Source organism: Lolium perenne, chromosome 2 (genome assembly GCF_019359855.2).
Source record: "Lolium perenne isolate Kyuss_39 chromosome 2, Kyuss_2.0, whole genome shotgun sequence".
Lineage (NCBI taxonomy): Eukaryota > Viridiplantae > Streptophyta > Magnoliopsida > Poales > Poaceae > Lolium > Lolium perenne.
The window spans coordinates 83,821,063-83,833,639 of NC_067245.2; the positions used below are offsets into that span (position 1 = coordinate 83,821,063).

At 47.0% G+C, this 12,577-nt stretch overlaps 1 protein-coding gene across 1 annotated transcript in view; it reads left to right on the forward strand.

Moving 5' to 3' along the window:
* Positions 1-12,577, forward strand: part of LOC127333120 (cyclin-D6-1) — a 201,035-nt gene that overhangs the window by 17,746 nt on the left and 170,712 nt on the right. The gene's annotated exons all lie outside the window — the stretch shown is intronic.

Genomic DNA, 12,577 nt, shown 5'->3' on the forward strand with positions numbered 1-12,577 from the left:
TGTTTTATCAGGGTTGTACCTGTAATTGTACATGTGTCCGATATATATATATATATGAGCAGCCGGTCCTATTGATGCTGTGCAATCTCCAATAACTCTTCTACATGGTATCAGAGGCCCCTCAGGTCCTGACCTAGCCGCCACCCTCTCCCCCTAGGGCGCCGCCGGCCCTCCTCCTCCCAGCCCTAGCCGCCGCCCCTCTCCTCCTTGGGCGCCACCGGCCCTCCTCCTCCCAGCCCTAGCCGCCGCCCCTTTCCACCCCGGGCGTCGCCGGCCCTCCCTCCCACCACCACCACCGCTTCCGCCATGGTCGGTTTCTCCTCCTCCGGCCCCTCCGATCCCTTCGACTCCTCCCGCTCCGGCAGCAGCAACCCCTTCGCTGGCCCCTCCGTCGCCATCATCCGCGACATCCCCATCGCCGAGCGCGTGCCGGTGACGCTCTCCACCACCACTGCCAACTTCTTCCCGTGGAAAACGTACTTCGGGCTGCTCTTCCGCGAGTATGATCTCCTCGATCACGTCGACGACACCATCGACCTCCTCGCCATGCCGCATGACCCTGAGTGGCTCGCCATTGACGCCACCATCATCCGCTGGTTTTACCAGACCGTCTCCAACGACATCTTCCGCACCGCCGTCTGGGATAGCGACTCCGCGCGCACGGTTTGGGCTAAGATCACCGGCCACTTCACCGACAACAAAATCCAGCGGGTCACCTTCCTTCAGCAGGAGTTCTTCGGCACCCACCAGAACGACCAGTCTCTCGACGAGTACGTCCTCAAGCTGAAGAGCCTCTCGGACGAGCTCCGTGAAATGGAGTTTCCGATCGATGACAAGATCATGCTCTCCATCCTGTCGGCGGGTCTCGGCGAGGATCTCAGCAACGCCGCCTGCAACCTCACGCTCCTCACCACGCCCACCTTCGAGCAGGCCGTGGCCTACCTGCGCCTCGAGGAGCGCCGCCTCAAGCATCTCCGGGCTCGGGCGGCCCATACCACCTTCGTCGTCGGCTTCTCCCGCGGTGCCCAGAATCCCGCGCCTCGCGCCCCCGCGCCCCACCACACGGGTCCGCCGCCGAGTTTCCCCGCAGCCGGTCACCAGGCCGGTCAGACCGGGTCGTGGGCCGGCCCGTCCGGTCACCAGGCCGGCCAGACCGGGTCATGGACCGGCTCAGCCGGCGCCCAGGCCGGTCAGACCGGCCCCTGGACCGAGCAGGCGGCTACTTCTGGCGGTGGTTGCCGCGGACGTCGTCGCCGTGTCGGTGGTGGTAACGGCGGTGGCCATGGTGGCGCCAACGCCACCGCCCCCGCGCCTCGTCCACCTCAGCACACCGCCCCTCCGCCATGGACCGCCGGTCACAATCCGTGGACCGGGGTCGTTCATGCCTACTCCATGCCTGTGCCGCGCGCCCCCTACCCGGGCATCATGGGGCCGCGTCCGGCCACCCACCAGGCCTTCTGCGCGACGCCCCAGCCCGCCCCGGCCTACGCCGCCCCCCGAGCTCGGCCTCGTGGGACCTCGTGCTCCTGACCGCCCTCCGGAGCGTTCCCTCCGCTGGGGCGTATGGTGGCGGTGGCGACTGGTTCATGGACACCGACGCCTCCGCGCATATGGCTGCGCACCCCGGTAACCTCTCGTTTTCTACACCCGCTTCCACTTCCTCTCGCATCATCGTTGGAACGGTCATGCTCTTGCCATTACTCACACCGGTTCCGTCTCTTTTCCTTCCACTTCCACTCCTCTCTCTCTAAATAACGTTCTTGTTTCTCCTGACTTGATTAAAAATCTTGTTTCCGTTAAGTCTTTATGTCGTGGATAATCCTGTGACTGTGGAATTTGACACCTTTGGTTTTTCTGTCAAGGATGGTCATACTCGGATGCTCCTCCACCGATGTGACAGCCCCAGCGATCTATACCCTGTTGGTTCGGCCTCCACCACCGCCGGCAGCCCACTCGCCCTCTCCGTCGGTATTGTCCTCTAGCACGCCCGCCTCGGCCATCCTAGCTCCGCCACTCTGCGTAAAATAATGCAAGGCTTCTCCTTTACTTGTAATAAAACGGATGCCCACTCTTGTGAATCATGTCGTCTAGGCAAACATGTTCGCCTCCCGTTTAGTTCCTCCTCCACAGTCGCGTCTTTTCCGTTTCAACTTATTCATAGTGATGTTTGGACCTTGCCTGTTCCGAGTAATTCTGGTTATAATTATTATCTAGTGATTCTTGATGATTACTCGCATTTTGTATGGACTTTTCCCCTTCGTCGTAAATCTGATGTTGCCGCCACCCTCACCACCTTCTTCGCCTTCGTTTCCACTCAGTTTGGTCGCCCCATCCACGCCTTACAATCCGACAACGGCAAAGAGTTCGACAACATCACCATTCGCTCACTTCTCGCCGCCCATGGCGCCGTCTTCCGCCTTACGTGTACATACACCGCTCCACAGAACGGTCGTGCCGAACGGATGCTTCGTACCCTCAACGGCTGCATCTGCACCCTTCTGTTCCATGCATACATGCCCCCACGATTCTGGCCGGATGCTCTTGCCACGGTGACTCTCCTCGTCAACATCCGCCCGTGTCGTGTGCATTGGTCATACACGCAGCATCACCTCCTCTACGGTGCGCCGCCCGCCTATGATGACCTTCGCATCTTCGGCTGCCGGTGTTATCCTAACACTGCTGCCACCGCCGCGCATAAGCTTGCGCCGCGCTCTCTCTCCCTTGTGTGTTTTTCGGCTACCCCGCCAACACCAAGGGTTATCGCTATTACGACCTAGTCTCCCATCGTGTCCTCACCTCCCGGCACGTGTACTTTGACGAGTTGGTTTTTCCGTTTCAGCAGGGACTTTTGGCGACACCTCTGACGATGCCCCCAGCGCCCGCTGGCCCTATTGTGGCCGAAGCGCCGACGACTGACCGCGGCGGCCCCCTCTGCGCCGGCCCCACCTGGTTCCTCGGCGTCTCCATCGCCCGCGGCGCCCCCGGCGCCCCAGTCGCCCGCGACGCTCGAGGCGCCTCCGGCGCCCCTGTTGCCCGCGGCGTCTCCTTAGGCCGCCTCTTCGTCGCCCGCCTCGCCGCCCGTCGCTGTGGCCCCTGAGCCCATGCTCACCCGCGCACGTGCGGGCATGCGGCGTCCGTCTACAGGCTACCTCGCCGACCAGTACGTATGCACGGCGTCCCCGTCCGCCGCGTCTACCTTCTGGGCCAGCGGCAATAGCCTCCTGCCGCACGACGGCGGAGTGCCTCCCTGCCGCCCACCCGGCCCAGAACCCGGTCGAACCGGCCACACAACCGGCCGGCTCGGTCAAAACCGGCTCTCAGACTGGTGCCAACCGGGGTGGTGTCCAGGGGCCTCCGCTCCCTCGCCCGGTCGGCCGCCCGGTCCAACCGAGCCCCCGGCCGGCCCACCCGGCCAACTGGCCGGTCCAACTGGCTCCTCGACCGGACCGGCAGCTGCTGATGCGTCCATCTCCGCCCTCTCGCCGGTGCCCACCTCGGCTCGAGCCGCCTTGCGTGATCCGCATTGGCGCGCCTCCATACAGGAGGAGTACGATGCGATGCAGCATAACCGGGCCTGGGAGCTAGTTCCCCGGCCCCCTCGCGCCAACGTCATCACCGGCAAATGGGTCTTCAAGCACAAGCTCAGCTCCGACGGTACTCTCGAGCGCTACAAGGCGCGCTGGGTCGTGCGCGGTTTTCGGCAACGTGCTGGCGTCGATTTCACGGATACGTTTGCCCCGGTTGTCAAATCGGGCACGATCCGCACGGTTTTTCACCTTGCCGCCTCTCGCGCGTGGCCGGTGCATCAGATGGACGTCTCCAACGCCTTTCTTCATGGCCATCTGCAGGAGCTGGTATACTGCCAGCAGCTCATCGGCTTCGTCGACACCGAGCGCCCCGATGACGTGTGCTTGCTCTCTCGGTCCTTGTATGGACTGAAGCAGGCGCCCCGTTGATGTCTACGGGAGCTTCTATTCTTGTAGACAGTGTTGGGCCTCCAAAAGCAGAGGTTTGTAGAACAGCAGCAAGTTTCCCTTAAGTGGATCACCCAAGGTTTATCGATCTCAGGGAGGAAGAGGTCAAAGATATCCCTCTCATGCAACCCTGCAACCACAAAGCAAGAAGTCTCTTGTGTCCCCAACACACCTAATAGGTGCACTAGTTTGGTGAAGAGATAGTGAAATACAGGTGGTATGAATAAATATAAGCAGTAGCAACGGCACCAGAAAAGTGCTTTGCCCAGGACTGGCGTGTGGTTGATGGTAGTAATATTGCGAACAGTACAGATACAGCAGAACAGTAAACAAGCAGCGATAGCAGTATTTAGGAACAAGGCCTAGGGATTATACTTTCACTAGTGGACACTCTCAACATTGATCACATAAATAAATAGATAGATGCTAGACTCTACACCCTCTTGTTAGATGATGAACACCACTAACTGTGTAGGATTACACGAACCCTCAATGCCGGAGTTAACAAGCTCCACAGTATTCGATATTCATGTTTAAATAACCTTAGAGTGCACAACAGATCAACATAACCAAACCAAGTACTAACATAGCATGCACACTGTCACCTTCACGCTACGAAAGGAGGAATAGATCACATCAATACTATCATAGCAATAGTTAACTTCATAATCTACAAGAGATCACAATCATAACCTACGCCAAGTACTACACGATGCACACACTGTCACCATTACACCGTGCAGGAGGAATAGAGTACTTTAATAACATCACTAGAGTAGCACATAGATGAATAGTGATACAAAACTCATATGAATCTCAATCATGTAAGGCAGCTCATGAGATCATTGTATTGAAGTACATAGGAGAGAGATTAACCACATAGCTACCGGTACAGCCCTTAGACTCGATGGAGAACTACTCCCTCCTCATGGGAGACAGCAGCGGTGATGAAGATGGCGGTGGTGTCGATGGAGGAGCCTTCCGGGGGCACTTCCCCGTCCCGGCGGCGTGCCGGAACAGAGAGTCCTGTCCCCCAAATCTTGGCTTCGCGATGGCGGCGGCTCTGGAAGGTTTCTCGTACCGTGGCTTTTCCGTCTCGAAGATTTAGGTCGAGGGGGCTTAAATAGGCGAAGAGGCGGCGTCAGAGGGTCGAAGAGGCGGTGAGATGATAGGGCGGCGCGGCCAGGGCCTGGGCCGCGCCGGCCTACCTCCTGGGCCCACCAGGGCTCCCCTCTGGCGACTCTCGGGTGTTCTGGAAGCTTCGTGGAAAAATAGGATGCTGGGCGTTGATTTCGTCCGATTGCGAGAATATTTCCTTACTAGGATTTCTGAAACCAAAAACAGCAGAAAACAGCAACTGGCCCTTCGGCATCTCGTCAATAGGTTAGTTCCAGAAAATGCATAAATATGACATAAAGTGTGCATAAAACATGTAGATATCATCAATAATGTGGCATGGAACATAAGAAATTATCGATACATCGGAGACGTATCAGCATCCCCAAGCTTAGTTTCTGCTCGTCCCGAGCAGGTAAACGATAACAAAGATAATTTCTGGAGTGACATGCCATCATAACCTTGATCATACTATTGTAAACACATGTAATGAATGCAGCAATCCAAGACAATGATAATGACATGAGTAAACAAATGAATCATATAGCAAAGACTTTTCATGAATAGTACTTTCAAGACAAGCATCAATAAGTCTTGCATAAGAGTTAACTCATAAAGCAATAAATTCATAGTAAAGGCATTGAAGCAACACAATGGAAGATTAAGTTTCAGCGGTTGCTTTCAACTTATAACATGTATATCTCATGGATAGTTGTCAATGTAAAGTAATATAACAAGTGCAATATGCAAGTATGTAGGAATCAATGCACAGTTCACACAAGTGTTTGCTTCTTGAGATGGAGAGAAATAGGTGAACTGACTCAACATAAAAAGTAAAAGAAAGGCGCAGAGGGAAGCATTGATTGCTATATTTGTGCTAGAGCTTTGGTTTTGAAAACAAGAAACAATTTTGTCAACGGTAGTAATAAAGCATATGTATCATGTAAATTATATCCTACAAGTTGCAAGCCTCATGCATAGTATACTAACAGTGCCCGCACCTTGTCCTAATTAGCTCGGATTACCTGGATTATCGCAATGCACATGTTTTAACCAAGTGTCACAAAGGGGTACCTCTATGCCGCCTGTACAAAGGTCTAAGGAGAAAGCTCGCATTGGATTTCTCGCTATTGATTATTCTCAACTTAGACATCCATACCGGGACAACATAGACAACAGATAATGGACTCCTCTTTAATGCATAAGCATGTAGCAACAATTAATTTTCTCATATGAGATTGAGGATATATGTCCAAAACTGAAACTTCCACCATGATTCATGGCTTTAGTTAGCGGCCCAATGTTCTTCTCTAACAATATGCATGCTCTAACCATTAGGTGGTAAATCTCCCTTACTTCAGACAAGACGGACATGCAAAGCAACTCACATGATATTCAAGAAAGAGTAGTTGATGGCGTCCCCAGGAACATGGTTATCGCACAACAAGCAACTTAATAAGAGATAAAGTGCATAAGTACATATTCAATACCACAATAGTTTTTAGGCTATTTGTCCCATGAGCTATATATTGTAAAGGTAAAGGATAGAAATTTTAAAGGTAGCACTCAAGCAATTTACTTTGGAATGGCGGAGAAATACCATGTAGTAGGTAGGTATGGTGGACACAAATGGCATAGTGGTTGGCTCAAGTATTTTGGATGCATGAGAAGTATTCCCTCTCGATACACGGTTTAGGCTAGCAAGGTTATTTGAAACAAACACAAGGATGAAGCGGTGCAGCAAAACTCACATAAAAGACATATTGTAAACATTATAAGACTCTACACCGTCTTCCTTGTTGTTCAAACTCTTACTAGAAATTATCTAGACCTTAGAGAGACCAATTATGCAAACCAAATTTTAGCAAGCTCTATGTATTTCTTCATTAATAGGTGCAAAGTATATGATGCAAGAGCTTAAACATGAGCACAACAATTGCCAAGTATCACATTATCCAAGACATCATACCAATTACTACATGTAGCATTTTCCGTTTCCAACAATATAACAATTAACGAAGCAGTTTCAACCTTTGCCATGAAAATTAAAGGCTAAGAACACATGTGTTCATATGAACCAGCGGAGCGTGTCTCTCTCCCACACAAGCATTTATTCAAAGAAACAAAAACATACAGACGCTCCAAGTAAAGTTCATAAGATGTGACCGAATAAAAATATAGTTTCAAGAGAAGTGACCTGATAATTTTGTCGATGAAGAAGGGGATGCATTGGGCATCCCCAAGCTTAGATGCTTGAGTCTTCTTGAAATATGCAGGGATGAACCACCGGGGCATCCCCAAGCTTAGACTTTTCACTCTTCTTGATCGTAGTATATCATCCTCCTCTCTTGACCCTTGAAAACTTCCTTCACACCAAACTCGAAACAAACTCATTAGAGGGTTAGTGCATAATCAAAAACTCACATGTTCAGAGGTGACACAATCATTCTTAACACTTCTGGACATTGCTCAAAGCTACTGAAAGTCAATGGAACAAAGAAATCCATCCCACATAGCAAAAGAGGCAATGCGAAATAAAAGGCAGAATCTGTCAAAACAGAATAGTCCGTAAAGACGAATTTTATTGAGGCACCAGACTTGCTCAAATGAAAATACTCAAATTGAATGAAAGTTGAGTACATATCTGAGGATCACTCACGTAAATTGGCATAATTTTCTGAGTTACCTACAGATAATTAGGCCCAGATTCGTGACAGCAAGAAATCTGTTTCTGCGCAGTAATCCAAATCTAGTATGAACCTTACTATCAACGACTTTACTTGGCACAACAATGCACAAAACTAAGATAAGGAGAGGTTGCTAAAGTAGTAACAACTTCCAAGACTCAAATATAAAACAAAATACTGTAGCAAAATAAACACATGGGTTATCTCCCAAGAAGTGCTTTCTTTATAGCCATTAAGATGGGCTCAGTAGTTTTAATGATGCACTCGCAAGAAATAGTATTTGAAGCAAAAGAGAGCATCAAGAGGCAAATTCAAAACAAATTTAAGCCTAACATGCTTCCTATGAAAAGGAATCTTGTAAATAAACAAGTTCAAGAAGCATAATGCAACAAGCATAGAAAGATAAAACAAGTGTAGCTTCAAAAATTTCAGCACATAGAGAGGTGTTTTAGTAACATGAAAATTTCCACAAGCATATTTTCCTCTCTCATAATAACTTTCAGTAGCAACATGAGCAAACTCAACAATATAACTATCACATAAAGCATTCTTATCATGAGTCTCATGCATAAAATTATTACTCTCCACACAAGCATAGTCAATTTTAGTAGTTGTAGTGGGAGCAAATTCAACAAAGTAGCTATAATTATTATTCTCATCATCAAATATAGGAGGCATATCGTAATCATAATCAAATTCATCCTCCATAACAGGCGGCACTAAAAGACTACTATCATTATAATCATCATAAATAGGAGGTAAAGTATCATCAAAGAAAATTTTCTCCTCAATACTTGGGGGACTAAAAAGATCATGCTCATCAAAACCAGCTTCCCCAAGCTTAGAATTTTCCATAACATTAGCAACAATAGTGTTCAAAGCATTCATATCAATAACATTCCCATTAGCATGCATATAAAGTTCCATGGGTTTTTTAATTCTCTCTTCAAACACATCATGTCCTAATTCAAGATAAAGTTCATAAAGATCTCCCATATTTTTGTTGTTTTCCATTATGCCTAACTAGTGTAAACAAGAAACAAAAAGATGCAATTGCAGGATCTAAAGGAAATAGCTTCGAGCACAAATACAATGGCGTCAGAAAAGTACTGTTACCTGGAACCGGAGTATGAGTGCCTTTTACCTTTCCTCCCCTGCAACGGCGCCAGAAAAGTGCTTGATGTCTACGGGAGCTTCTATTCTTGTAGACAGTGTTGGGCCTCCAAGAGCAGAGGTTTGTAGAACAGCAGCAAGTTTCCCTTAAGTGGATCACCCAAGGTTTATCGATCTCAGGGAGGAAGAGGTCAAAGATATCCCTCTCATGCAACCCTGCAACCACAAAGCAAGAAGTCTCTTGTGTCCCCAACACACCTAATAGGTGCACTAGTTCGGCGAAGAGATAGTGAAATACAGGTGGTATGAATAAATTGTAGGATAACGTTGCATAGAAAACAAAAAATTTCCTACCGCGAACACGCAATCCAAGCCAAGATGCAATCTAGAAGACGGTAGCAACGAGGGGATATCGAGTCTCACCCTTGAAGAGATTCCAAAGCCTACAAGATGAGGCTCTTGTTGCTGCGGTAGACGTTCACTTGCCGCTTGCAAAAGTGCGTAGAAGATCTTGATCACGATCGCTTCCGGCGCCACGAACGGGCAGCACCTCCGTACTTGGTCACACGTTCGGTTATTGATGAAGACGACGTCCACCTCCCCGTTCCAGCGGGCAGCGGAAGTAGTAGCTCCTCTTGAATCCGACAGCACGACGGCGTGGTGTCGGTGGTGGTGGAGAAATCCGGCGGAGCTTCACTTAAGCGTGCGGGATGTGGTGGAGGAGAGAGACCGCTAGGGTTTGGGGAGAGAAAGGGGGTTGGGCGCCGGCCCTCTAAGGGGTGCGGCCAAGGCTGAGCCAAAGAGTGGCTGCCCCCCTCCCTCTCCTCCTCATTATATAGGTGGAAGCACCAAGAGTTCTAGTCCAAGTCTTCGAATAAGACCCCAACACTAAAACCTCCCATATGTGGGAAACCTACTCAAGGAGGGAGTCCTACCCAAGGTGGGACTCCCACCTTTCCTTGAGGTGGGTTGGCCGGCCACCCTAGGGGAGTCCATCTTGGACTCCTCCCCTTTAGGGTTGGCTGGTCATGCAAGGTGGAGTCCCTCCGGGACTCTACTTTCCATGGTGATTTCTTCCGGACTTTTCTAGAACCTTCTAGAACCTGCCATAAATGCACCGGATCATTTCCAAATTTGGAATATGACTTCCTATATATGAATCTTATTCTCCGGACCATTCCGGAACTCCTCGTGATGTCCGGGATCTCATCCGGGACTCCGAACAAATATTCGAACTCCATTCCATATTCAAGTTCTACCATTTCAACATCCAACTTTAAGTGTGTCACCCTATGGTTCGTGAACTATGCGGACATGGTTGAGTACTCACTCCGACCAATAACCAATAGAGGGATCTGGAGATCCATAATGGCTCCCACATATTCAACGATGACTTTAGTGATCGAATGAACCATTCACATACGATACCAATTCCCTTTGTCACACGATATTTTACTTGTCCGAGGTTTGATCTTCGGTATCACTCTTATACCTTGTTCAACCTCGTCTCCTGACAAGTACTCTTTTCTCGTACCGTGGTATGTGGCCTCTTATAAACTTATTCATATGCTTGCAAGACATTAGACGACATTCCACCGAGAGGGCCCATAGTATATCTATCCGTCATCGGGATGGACAAATCCCACTGTTGATCCATATGCCTCAACTCATACTTTCCGGATACTTAATCCCACCTTTATAACCACCCATTTACGCAGTGGCGTTTGATGTAATCAAAGTACCTTTCCGGTATAAGTGATTTACATGATCTCATTGTCATAAGGACTAAGTAACTATGTATCGAAAGCTTATAGCAAATAACTTAATGACGAGATCTTATGCTACGCTTAATTGGGTGTGTCCATTACATCATTCATATAATGATATAACCTTGTTATTAATAACATCCAATGTTCATGATTATGAAACTAATCATCCATTAATCAACAAGCTAGTTTAAGAGGCATACTAGGGACTTCTTTGTTGTCTACATATCACACATGTATTAATGTTTCGGTTAATACAATTATAGCATGATATATAAACATTTATCATAAACATAAAGATATAAATAATAATCACTTTATTATTGCCTCTAGGGCATATCTCCTTCAGTCTCCCACTTGCACTAGAGTCAATAATCTAGTTTACATTTGTAAAGATATAACACCTTGGCCTTCTGGTGCTTTATCATGTTTTGCTCACAGGAGAGGTTTTAGTCAACGGATCTGACATGCTCAGAACCGTATGTATTTTGTAATTCATTTGCGTCTCAACGCATCACTCATTTCCAAATGAGTCGGCATTAAATATGTTTGGTCTTCTGGTGGAACCTTAATTCCGCGGTCTGAAATATGTCACTAATATTGTCACACACAATATAGCTTCAAAGTTCTGACTCTGTCGGAAATACACCAAGTTCTCAAAGAACCTCTTGACTTAACATCCTTTGTCATTGTCAAAACAATGACATACTCTGTCTTCTTTTGTAGATTCCGTCACAATATTTAGAACTCTTCTAAATCTAGCATAGACAACTTCTAGCTCATTGTGCTACCTTTTAAACAACACTTAGTCTAATTTGAGATTGAAATTATATTTTATATGTGACAAAACCAATATCGGTGTAACACCTTACAGCGATTTGTTTGTCATTTCTTCATACAAATATATATATATATCCTTAGTTCTTCTAAAGTACTCAAGGATATTCTTACTGTCGTCCCATGATCATCTTATGAATCATTCCGGTATATGCTCATAACATTTCAGAGCACAAGATATCTGATTTTGTACATATTATTCGTGATCTAAAATCACTCATGTGTTTTTACTCATCGAGTGTCAGATACACTCAAGTCTTGTTAAACCTTCACATGACAAGAACATTTTCTTAATATTTCTATATTGAACTATTTCAATATCCATTCTATGTACTTTGACTTAAACTTATTATGTGTTTCAATCTATCTTCATAGATCTTGACACTAAATATGTTTTAGTCCATATCCTTTCATTGAAGTTAATTTTCAATGAAACATTTTAATCAAGTATATAATTACATTATTTATAACCAACTATATGTCATCTACATAAAGTATTATAAATATGTCTCAGCGCTCCCACTTAATTTCTTGCAAATGCAAGCCTCTTCATCATTTCTGATGAAATCAAAAACTCTTTGACTATTTCATCTGGTGAAGATTCTATCTCCGTAATACTCACTTCATCCAACTGAAGTTCGTATACCTATCTAGTATTCTACGGACTAGCAAAACAATTGGTTGTATCTTGTATACATACTTCTGTTAAGTAGTGTATTTTGCCATCCTACTAGCATATCTCATAAAAGAAAAATGTAGTGATTACTAGAATAATCCACATAGACTATAAGTATTGCTACGGAAGATCTAATCTTATCGTAATCAACTCTTTGAACTTTGTCGTAAACAATTTTTCGACAAGTCGAGCTTCTTTAAGGATATTTCATCCAAGTCTATAGATCCATTTACTTTCAAAAAGTATTCATCTATTATGGATTTCATGGCGTATGGCCATTTTAACGGAGTCAGGGCCCATCATAACTTCTTTGTTTGTAGTTGGTTTATCATTGTTCAAAATCAATCCTTTGTCCACAAATCATTTATTTGATCACAAAGTAAACCATACCTACAAGGTCCAATATGT